The 12,164-nt window shown below is 38.8% G+C and overlaps 1 long non-coding RNA gene across 1 annotated transcript; it reads right to left on the minus strand.

Moving 5' to 3' along the window:
- Nucleotides 1–6,964: 6,964 nt before the first annotated feature.
- On the minus strand, nt 6,965–7,946 carry LOC136015764 (uncharacterized). The gene is made up of 3 exons (XR_010613328.1): nt 7,931–7,946; nt 7,279–7,394; nt 6,965–7,012 (listed from the first exon to the last, which is right to left on the minus strand). It is a non-coding gene; the product is annotated as an uncharacterized LOC136015764 (long non-coding RNA).
- Nucleotides 7,947–12,164: the final 4,218 nt, after the last annotated feature.

Genomic DNA, 12,164 nt, shown 5'->3' on the forward strand with positions numbered 1-12,164 from the left:
TCAGTAGCAGACACAAAGAGTACAGACACTCCTTCTTTCGCTGTTGCTACACGTACACTGGCTGAGTATTGAGCTCTGGTAAACTGAGGAGGGTTATCATTCACATCTAATACTTGAATGCTGACGTAGGTGAAGTTCTGGCATGCAAGAGGAGGAAACCATGGTTCAGAAAATGCACAAATCATTCAATTTATGAACAAAAGGAGCTGAAAAAAAAGAATAATGTGTTCCCCTCTCTTACCTGCCTTTGAGGTACTCCATTATCAGATGCCACCAACAACAGCTCATACTTGTCTTTTGTTTCTCGGTCTACATAGCCGGTGACTAAAATGGTTCCGTCCTAGAGAAGACAATGCAGTTCAATGCACAGATCATTTTGATAACTCTTGTACACTGAGTTCTCAAAAAAGATGAGGGATTGAAATCATCTCCTTTGGACAAATATAGTACAGATTTCAAGCAAAATCTGATCAGTATACCTTAGTTTTTAAACATCAGTTTATACTTCCAAACCAGAGAGCACATGCTAGCTTTAATGCATACTAGAATGGTTACTGTCTGCTCCTTTTAGCTGATGGATCTTCTTACTGTGTCAAGCAACTTCACAGAATGGTTTCTGTTGGAAGGAACCTTAAAGCTCATCCAGTTCCAACCCCTGCCACGGGCAGGGACACCTTCCACTGGAGCAGCTTGCTCCAAGCCCCTGTGTCCAACCTGGCCTTGAGCCCTGCCAGGGATGGGGCAGCCACAGCTTCTCTGGGCACCCTGTGCCAGCGCCTCAGCACCCTCACAGGGAAGAGCTTCCTAATGGATAATCTCGGTCTCCCCTCTGTCAGTCTAAAGCCATTCCCCTTTGTCCTGTCACTACATGTCCTTGTAAAAACTCCCTCTCCAGATTCCTCGTAGGCCCCTTTAGGTACTGAAATGCCACAATAAGGTCTCCACAAAGTGTTCTCTTCCCCAGGCTGAACAAGCCAGGCTCATGAAAAGCAGTATCTAAATACTGTTTTCAGCTTCTCCAAACCCCTACCTGCTGGATGCTATATGGATTATCCCCATCCTCAGCTGACAAGTGATAAGTAATTCGTGCATTCTCTCCCTCATCCAGATCAGTAGCAGTCACTTGTCCAGCGGGAGTACCCAACATGTAATCTCCTTCCAGAATCTCAAAACTGTATGGCTGCATCTGAAACTCGGGGTTATTATCATTCACATCCAGAACAGTGACGTGGAACAAGGCGCTTGAACTAAGCCCATTCGTTGCAGCATCAACTGCCCATACCTGCCAAAGCAAGAAACAACAATGGAATTTTAGTTGACTGTGTTGCCATTTTAACCATCTCATGAAGATACAAGAAATGGTTCAAGGGAATGAAGCCAAAGCTGCAGTGCTTGTCCCCAGATTTACTTGTAAAGTGAAGCCAGGTGTAGTCTCCCTGTCCAGTTCTGTGTCACTCAATGAAAGTATCCCAGGGATATCCACAGTAAACAAAGTACTGTTATGAATAAAGTGTCCCTGGGAAAAGCCAGCCTAAAAAGAAAACACAGTTCAGTTAAGATTAAAATGATTAATATTTAAGTTAAAAATTATTAAGATTTGACATTTTATAGGACTTCTCATTACAGAAGTACGAGTGCTGCGCAAGGCTTAATACAGAAATCTAGCACCCTGAGCTATGCGAATAATGGGCTTCTTTGGCAAACAGAAATTGGGGTGGGTGGAAGCCCCTCTGGGCTTCCCTATTTGGGTCCTACACATTCCATCTCTAAACCTCTCTAAGCCCTATCTCCATGATGCAAGGAGCAATTACACGTAGTTCAGTGGAGTCTGAACTGGGAGAAGCATTTATGCTTTGTTGAAACTGACATAAGCAAGAATAATAAAGCAAATCAGAAAACACTTCCTCCAAACCAGTTCCTTGGTGCCATGGCTAAATATGAAATTCATTTATAAAACAAGGGGAGAAAGAAACACGTTTTTTATAAAGCAGAGAGAAATTGTGCAATTTCCTATTGAACAAGAAGAAATTATCAGCTTTACAAACCACCTTGCTCCCTGACTAAGCTGATACTAAGGGCAGGTTGACTGCATTAAAGAAGTGCACTGACAAATACTCTCTGATAAAAGCAAGCAATATTAAACCAAAACCGATTATTTTGACATAATAGGCAATAACACATAAAAGGCAATTCCACTTTCTATCTGGTGTAACATATGTGCATTCATCTCATATACATGTATACAGAACCTAACGACTGTTTCTGCCCTGGATTACACATGTATAGGGAGAGAAGACCTCCCTAGGTTTTCTGATACAGCCAGTAAACTATTTTGTACAAGGTTTTAGCTTCATTGGTTGAGGAAGTTTTATTCCTGGCTCCATAGAAAGCAAGATGAAGGTTTTGTGATCCAAAACGTATTTATTGCCAACCACTTCAGAAATCTCCCTCTGCCCATCTACATTTTTGCAGATTAATAGAGAAAACCACGTCAGTTTGAGTTATCAGGATGAGATTAATTTGGTACCTACCTCATCCTTGTCAGTTACACTGAATGCGTAGATAGGACTACCCCTTTGCAGGTTTTCTAACACGAATACATCATAAGCTGCCTGATTAAACTCTGGTGGGTTATCGTTGACATCTAGTACGTGCACAACAACAAGAGTGGTAGCGCTCAGACTCGGCTGCCCTGCATCTGATGCCTCCACTTCCACTTCAAATTGCTTTATGGTTTCATAGTCCAGCTGCTGGCTCAGGGTGAGCTGTCCTGTGCTCGAGTTCACTACAAACATTGGTGGCGAGGTTGCAGGTTGCTGGCTAACAATGCTGTACTTCACAAGAGCATTGGCACCAGCATCTAAATCAGTAGCAGATACTGTTAGCAATGCCTTTCCAAGCACTTCATCTTCAGGGACACTCGTTTCATATCTACTTGATGAGAAGACTGGAGGGTTGTCATTCACATCATCAACGACGACTGTCAGACTGAGAGCTGTAGATAGCGGGGGTTGGCCTTGGTCACTGGCAATCACTGTTAAGTTATAGAAGCCTTGTTTCTCTCTGTCCAGTTCCTTTTCCAGCACAATTAATCCTGAAGTACCAATATCCATTTTTCCTTCTCCACCTTTCAGGGTATAAACCACTAATCCATTAAAGCCCTCATCCACATCCGTAGCTGACACACTGGTAATACTGGTCCCAGGTGGAGCGTTCTCCAGAATGGAAATGGTAGTGCTGGTTATACCAAACACAGGACTGTTATCATTGACATCTGTAACTCTGACAAACACTGTAGCATAGTCAGTAGTGTTTCCATCTGACAGGGAAATATTTAGTATGTAATTATTCTGGGATTCATAGTCCAGCTTGGTTTTTGTCCGAATGATTCCATTGGCATCGATGTCAAACATAGCAGATTCCGTTAGTACTTGAAAGCTAACTGGTATATGGGGATTTACAGACTCATACTCCACCTGTGTAAGATAAAGAATATTATCCATAAATTAATTAAACACAATAAGCCAATGTCTAAAAGAGAGTAATGATTTGAATTATGTCCAAACGAATTTTACTGATTTTATTCATTAAAAGAAATAAAAATAAACCACAATACACATAAAAATACAGCGCTTTCCATCATCACTGGAACATCACTAAGAAGGAAATGTGAATACATATAATATGTTATAAAAACAATAGACTGTAGTTTAACCTTTGGTTCTGCCTTTATATGAAAATATTATTAACACAGGAAGTCAATAAATCAAAACACTAAAACACATTAAATTCTCACTGCTTTGGTATCAGACCTCCCATCTGCCTTCAGAACTGAGTCTAAGAAGGAGCTAATCCAGTGCGTTCTGGTGGCTTGCTTGTCTGAGCATTTTTTGGTCAAAATGAGGAGCAAGATCTAGAGCCATCTTTGAAAATACCCTTTTGACAGTTCTCTGATGGGAAGTCTCAATTTCTTAGCTCTATCATGTCATGTTTTAGAGTTATTATCAACAGATGAGTGAATATTGCCTATTCTAGCCTTTGGCTACAGGCTTTGGAGAATGTCCAAAGTCAACAAGAGCTATGCTCGGAAGTTTACTTTCTAAGGCAGTCATGGGGTTTATTTGGTTTGTGGGGAAGAGAAGGGTTGAGAGAGGGGAGGTTGTGTTGGGGCTTTCTTTGTTGTCTTACATTTGTTTTTTTGTTTGGTTGGCTGGGGTTTATGTTAAATGGTAGCACGTGCTGTTTAAAGGTTTACCATAGAAAGAATAGGCTTTGTTATTAAAGAGCCTTTGTGAGCAACATGCTTCATCAGAGGGATGTACACAGTATGTAATGTATATGGAGATTGATATACAATGCAGGAAAGAAAACACAACATCTAATTATCCACGACACAGAAGGATATAGATATTTAGAGCACATATACAACAGGATTTTCTTATTGCTGTCATGTCCTGTGCGAGTGATAGAATAAAGTTGTTCTTACTCTTGCTACTTCGACAGGACTGGCTAGCTCTTCTTCCACAGACACGTTGTAAGTCTTCTGAATAAACTGTGGTCTGGAATCTCCAACTGCAAAGATTTGTACTGGCACCGACGAACTTCTTGGAATCATTCCACCTGCAAGCAAAAGAAAATCTCCCAGCAGATGCACTAATACCTTCTGCCTTAAAAAAAACATACACTTTGCCACTGGTACTGATTTTGGGTTTTTTTTAACCCTTACTGCTACTATTATGGTAACACTGAGAGGTCCCAGCCAAGATCAGTTTCATCTACTGAGTGTTACAATATAAGAACTTGAATGCATACAACATTAGCATAGAATTTATTATCATACATATGATTTATATATATATTATTCTGTTATTTATTCATTATCTTCAACAAACAAAAGCAGATAAAAATGCATGGTATTTTTAAATGTAAGTCTGGGAACCTCTTTTGACAGCATCCCTTCAGTAAAAAGCCAATCCAAACCAAAACCAAGCCCCATCAAAAAAACAAAACAAAACACCAGGAATAGCTGTGTTGACCTGTACTAAACCCCTGTCTTACCATCAATAGCTGTTATCCACAAGACAAAGCTCTTAAGCTGGTTGACTCCTAATGGGATTACTGTTTTTAAACTGATTTGTCCTGTGGATGTATCCAATTCAAAGTATCCATCTTCATTGCCACCAGCTAAGATAAAGCTTATCTCTCCATTTATACCCTCATCTGGATCAGCAGCAGCAACCTGGTGGAAAAAATAGTTTTGCTTTAGTGTAGAGGTTACATCAGGAGCCATTAAATCGGTAGATCTACGTCAGCAGGCATGAGTTTCGACAGTGACTCCCTGTGTATCTCACCTCCAGAAGTGATTTTTATCTTGGTTTCCTGTTTCATTTGGTTAACTGGTTGATTTGCTATCATGCCATGTATATCATACCTAAAAATATCCACAGCACTTCAGCTTTCAGCAGCCTTTCAAAAGTTTTCACAATTATTTCAATTTCTAGACATTAATAATATTCAGTTTTCATTAAACACTCTACAAGAAGAATCTTATGTTCTGTCTTCTGTTTGTAGAATTCAGGACGGTGTACAGTATCTAAGATCAAGAATAAAAGCCTTTATCATTTGTTCCAGACCTGGGGTATGATTAGAGCATCCAGGACACTGTGATTATGGAATACTTACAGGTACAAGCTTTTAAATGCAAGGTGGATTGTTTCTGAAATCTGAGGAGTTAGTTCAGAAAAGATTCACCCATTCAGTAGGGCCAATACACAAGTTTAGGCAAGGATTCACGCACACATTCAACCCATAAAAATGCCACTTTCACTTAGTACTTCTAGTACCTGAAGAACGGACATTCCTGCAGTCATGTTGTTGAAAATATCTTGTTTATATGGTGTGCCACTAAAGGTTGGGCTGTTGTCATTTTCGTCTAGCAACAGTATGTTGATTGCAGAGTGCCCCTCACCGTAAGGTGACAAATGATCTCGAGCGGTGACCTTTAAAAATGGTGTCATAAAATTATTGCTTTGCTCTAATGCATGCTCTATAAGTAGTAAGAAGGATGAACAACATTTGCAAGCTCAGTAAACTGTATCACTAGTGGTAATTCCCTCCAAACAGCCCCAGTGTGAAAGTCTGGATTTGATTCTTCAGAGTCAACTTCTTGCCAGGACAGATCAGATAGCACAGGTTTGCCTCAGGTTGCTTTGGAAAGGAGTAGGCTTATTTCTAATACCTGCAGGTGAATGGATGATATTCTCTCCCTATCCAGCAGTGTGGAGTTCTTCACAGTTAGGATGCCATCTTGACTTAACTGGAAGGGACTATCAGCTGGAGTGAGAATGAACGTTCCCTGGAAGCCTCCCTGCAAAGAGTAATGATATTTGTTATTAAATAGGACAATCATGGAGCTAATCCCTTACGGTGCTTTCTTTTTATTTTCCAGAAAATTAAATGTTCTCCATTTTAATTGAGTTTACAGTTTTATTTTTTTGAGTTTTATTTAATTGAGGTTACAGTTCCCAAAAAAAGGAAGAGGAGCAAACAACATGGAAGAAACATCCATGCAGGCTGAGGGTGCCCATTTTGCACTTTTGCACTTTCCTATTTGGGACCTTATGCCAACCAGAGTAGTTTCAGAGACAGCCAATTTATTCTCTAGTACTCAGCCCCTTAAAGACGTAAAATTAAGGTTGTTTTGTTTAAGCATATTTAGGTACTTAGGAGAAAAATAATCTATAGCACTACTCACTATACCTGTAGAATGCAAACGCATTTTGCACTGTATTTCAAAAGTGCAGCATTTGTAGCAACCAGAACAACGTTGTCATTTTACCTCATCTTTGTCAGTAGCTGTTACTTGAAGAACTTCCATCCCATTTGGGAAATTTTCCGGAATTGAGATGTTGTAACTCGATTGTGACAGCACTGGATAATTGTCATTCACATCATCAATAGTGACCAGAACTACAGCATCAGCTGTTTTGAAAGTATTGTCTTGCTGGGTTGCCTAGAAAACAAAGAGTTTGTAGCTGTAATTCTATGCCCTGATAACGGTGAGCCATTCCAGCCTAACACAAGGATATGACATGACTGCATATATCCAGTGAATGAAGTTTTCCTTTGTTTGCATTTTAAATGACAGGACAGAGTCTTGGTATCAACTGCCCTTTAGCATTACTATGAGAAGTACTATTAACTGAAACCATGATTTACATAGTATTTTATTAAATCAAGATTCAGTATTCACACACTGAACTCTAAAACCATCACTACCTGAATGCCCACAAGGAGATACGGACATTCTTCTCTGTCAAGTGCAGTCTTTACTTCCAACACTCCTGTGTCTGCGTCGATTGTAAAGTGGTTGCTACTATAGGCCGGGGGTTCCACTGCAAAGCAACAAATTGCAATAGGTTCATGAGAATGAACCAGAACAAGAGGTAAGATCTGTCCTTTTTATGACTGTTATCTTCTCAGCCACAGCAAAAATGAACAGACATTCTGGGTAAAAGGCTTGTTTTCAAACACTGTGTCTGCAAAACAATTCTTTAATAAATTCGCTCACACTTCAAGGGTCTCAAATTAAGCATCTCAGGAGCTTTTAGCAGTTCTGTCAGTAGGAGAAAAAGCTCATGATGGAATTCTCTCTCTAGGTGGTTCTGAATGGAAATCCTTTGATCACATGGAAGCCTAAACTGACTTACAGTTTTATTGAGGAATTGTTTATTAGAGAGAGGTTAAGAACATCTAAACATTTTTAAAGTAGTTGGACCCTCTATACCGACTGAAATTAACTCAGTTTAGCTCATGGAGAAGCAATGTAGTGAAGAGGCATGCAGTTAAGACATCTGACCGTACACTGCACTTCCTAATCATTCTCTTCAAATAACTGTGTGAATGCCTACAAGAAAATAAAGGCTCTTACCTAGTTTGATGCTGTAAAGCACTTTTTCATTTATACCTGTGTCTCCGTCTTTAGCCAGTATCTTTTCTGGCTGAATAGCCAGAGGGCCCACCTAGAAAACATATGTGAACTTGAAAAAAATTACACATAAACATAAAATCAATAATTAGTTAAGTCACAATTTTGATTGTAGAAACAAGAAACACGCAGTTAATCACTGGGATCCAGAAAAAATTGTATCTCTGTCAGACATGCTTTACAGAGGAAAATGATGACCAAAATAACCTGATGGATACACTGCGTTTGAGAAAACACCAGACTATGAGGCAGTAGTCACTGATGGAATTCATGTTAGTAACATGGAATATTTCTATTCCCACCCTAATGCAAATAGCAATTTATTTGGAAGATAAAAATATTTTAGAAGACCTAAAAAGATTCCTTTCAGACAATTAAAGATGAGCTTCTAACAAAAGGGACACCAAAGGAATAACACCAAAAGCATGTGGTTTAAATGATGTTAACATTAAGATAATGATAAATAAATGAGGATAATAGAAAAGATAATTATATTTATTGCATTACTCTAGTAATATTGTACTGTGATTACTGTTTTTGTCAATGCATACAGAAGCTTGAGTTAAACAAATACATTCCGCTGAGAAATTTCCACCCTATTCAGGAAATAATTACAATATAATATAAACCGCAGTTAACTTCTCAGATTCTTATTTTGCCTACCTGATTGTAATAAAACATGTAGGAAAGACACTATTTAAAACCAAAACCAGGCAGCCAGCTCCAGGACTGATGGGCAGTCAGCTGCCCTTCCAGGTTAACAGTAAAAGCCTTGTTACAACACTTGTTTAGTTTTGTGGGGTTTTTTCCCTCTTTTCCCTCCAAACACAAAAGAACCTATTTCTGTAGCAGAAAGTTTTGTTTCATATAATACGTGGCCTATTAACCTGGTTCTTGGGAGTGTACAGCTGATAACCTTACAATTCCCCAGCTGGCACAAAACAAAGCAGTCCTCCACCTTATGCTGCTCAGTGATGAGGACTCCTCAAAAGAAAAGCACTGTAGAGAGCAATAATCTGTTTACATTTGCAGCATTCAGTGAAAAGCTTTTACCTGGTTTTCACTGATGTTTCCATTGTACACTGATTGACTGAAATAGGGGTTCAATGTATCGTAATCTTGGATGTCAATTACTAGTGGTGCAGTATCACTGTTGTTTCCCATTAATTCCTGTGTTCCAAGAGAAGGAAGAACATAAGAAATATTGTAATGAAAGAGCCATTTCTCAGCAGAAAGTACAGCAGAATATATTAGTATTACATGTACTATATGTAACAGATAATATGTGCTTTGTAGTGTCTAAGCATTTTTAACCTGAGACCTCTCACCCTGGTAGATTTTTCCATTTCTAGAAATCCAGTTCTACGAATAACACTATCAAAAGGTAATTGTTCTTAGTTACTAATTTTATATCAGGTAGGTGTTACACAGTAGCATACAGAATGTAGTAACAGTGTATTTGCTGCAGCTGTACTATTTGCTAGATACCACTATAGATATCACGAAATTACTTCTTTTCAATTCTAAAAGGAACTGAAGGCAAATACAGGTTCAAATCTCAAAAAAGACACTCAGAAAGACTGCAGGTGGTAAGGTGTGCAAAAATAGGGTAGATCTGCCAGAATTAATCGATAAATATATGTTAGAATAGTAAAGAATAAATACGTACAAGAAGCATAGTCAAAGAAATACACACAGAAAGAAACTTGGGCTGGTATTTGAATGGGAGACTGAAACAATGGTTCAAATATTAAGGATGCGTTACGTTGTCTGCAGTATAAACCAAGATGCAGACACAATTTCCAGCTTGCAACTCCCCAGGTTGTAAATCTATAGAAACTGGGGTGTTATAACAAAGGAAACATCATTGTAGAACTATTGTGATACTCCTTCATTTAATTGATATCATACCTTTGCTTGGACTGTTAGATTGAAAAGGTTGACCTTGTTGTAATCCAGTGTTTTTTTCAGCATGACGTTTCCATCTCCTTCCCTTATATGAAAGTAATCAGAGTTTGGACCCTATTAAATAAAAAAGTCACATAATTTACATGATTAACAATGAATTACATTTAATTTTCTCTTACTACCTTTATTATTGGACTATTCTTCATGAAGGACCGGGAATCTCTCAGCCACCCCCACTGAAAACAAAAATGCTGATACTCTTCAACACGTTCTATTGCCTCTCTCATCAATGCCATTAGACTTTCTATCTGATTTATCTCGTCCTATGGCTGATAACTAAAAGCAGATGAGATGAATGGCATTCAGCTTCCTTTCACCACTATAAGAAGAGCAGAGAAAGCAGGATCAGATGTGAAGATCTCCACTGCAGATATCTAGTGTTAGCTGAAACAATCTTTCTTCAGGTGTCTTACATATACACCTCATCAGGTCTGGAGATCGACAGCAAATCAAATACAAACTTTAAGAAGAGGGGGATCTGTTTCACTCCTGCTTCTAAATAGGACCAGTGAGTTCCTTAGCTGTAGCTGAACAGTGCCACAAAGCATTTCACACATGCTACGAAACAAGACTCAGGGCTCACTGCATGCTAGGCTGATTCTGTGGTATAAGTTCTAATTTTAAATGGTCTCTCTGATGCAAAGTTTTTGCAGATTTGTAATCTGTAACATGTGTCTGCAAGACAGCTCACTTGGATCACATTACAGGCTGTATCCTGTATGAAATGTAGACTGGTGTTGACAGTCTCTGACACACAGAAGGCACTCACCCAAAGACTGTAAGTGATGGCACTGAACATAGGTGAAAAATCTTTATCCACAGCTTCCACTTTTATAATTGTGACATCTATTGCAGTTACCTAGAGGAAATAAAGACCATCAAATGCTCAGTCACAAGCCCCTTTTGGCTGTGCCACCTCCTTAGCATGTGCAATTTACTTCCCACTTCTGTTTTAGGTTAGATAACTGAATGTTTCTTATTCACCCGATGCCTTCAGCTGTACATCCAACCCAGCCATTCTTTTCCACACTCACAGCAATGTGTACACAAGTCCCACAAAAGTGCATGTCATGATCCAATATCAATGTGATCACGTTGGAACCTCGTATGTTTTGGCCCCAAAAAGTAACTTGAAAATATCCCAAGAAGAAACATTAACATTTGCCATAACCCACCTCTGATACTGAAGCACTGTAATGAGATTGGAGAAATTCTGGCGAATTGTCATTAACATCTTCCAAGACTAAGTTTCTGTTGTTCTCTACCTCATTATTCTTCATAATGGAAGCAAAAGATACATTAGAAATGACAGCAGTGAGGCAGCAGCATACTGCTAACATTTCATTTCATCATAGAAAATGAGATCTTCAAAGAGACACCCATTCAGTTCTAAAAACTGCAGTGGGAAAGTCAGACTACCATGTGTAACAATGGAGTAAAAGTTTGTGGAAGTATTTTTAAATGAACTTTTTAAGATTAACCTTAGGTTTTCTGTGAACAAAACCATTCAAATCAGCACACTTAAACAAATACAACTTCTAAAAGGTACTCCAAACTCCCTGCATCATATCTTTAAATGAAATAGTAACTCAGAAAATAATAATTAGCATTACATTTAGACAAAAACATAGTTTATACAACATGTCTTTTACTTACCGTTCCAATCCGTTGGCAAACAATGGTATAAAAGAGATGGACACTCTAAAAATCAACAAACAAGCAAATAAATAATACAATCTATAACCTCTTAATATGATTGTCAAGGAATGTTCATGTCAAAATTATACAAAACAACTTCTGGTAGCTGAATCCTCAGGTGCGTTGTCCCAAAACACACTGCTTATAATGCAGAATCATAGACTCATAGAATAGTTAGGGTAGGAAAGGACCTTAAGATCATCCAGTTCCAACCCCCTGCCATGGGCAGGGACACCTCACACTAAACCATCCCACCCAAGGCTCTGTCCAGCCTGGCCTTGAATATATAGCAAAGTCATCACAAATGATTAATTATAAAGTTTATTTGGCTACCATTCATCTACTGCTGCTATCCACTCACCCAGATCCCACCATCCCTGTACCTGACTGTTGTTCCTGATGGAGAATTGCCAGAGAATGCAAGAATATGTATAAGCAGCATAAAAAGTGTTTTAGCCCATGTGAAAAATGTCCAAATGAGAATGTGGAAGTTGTAAGTACATTTTTATCA

The sequence above is a fragment of the Lathamus discolor genome, chromosome 5 (genome assembly GCF_037157495.1).
Source record: "Lathamus discolor isolate bLatDis1 chromosome 5, bLatDis1.hap1, whole genome shotgun sequence".
In the NCBI taxonomy this organism is placed as follows: domain Eukaryota; kingdom Metazoa; phylum Chordata; class Aves; order Psittaciformes; family Psittacidae; genus Lathamus; species Lathamus discolor.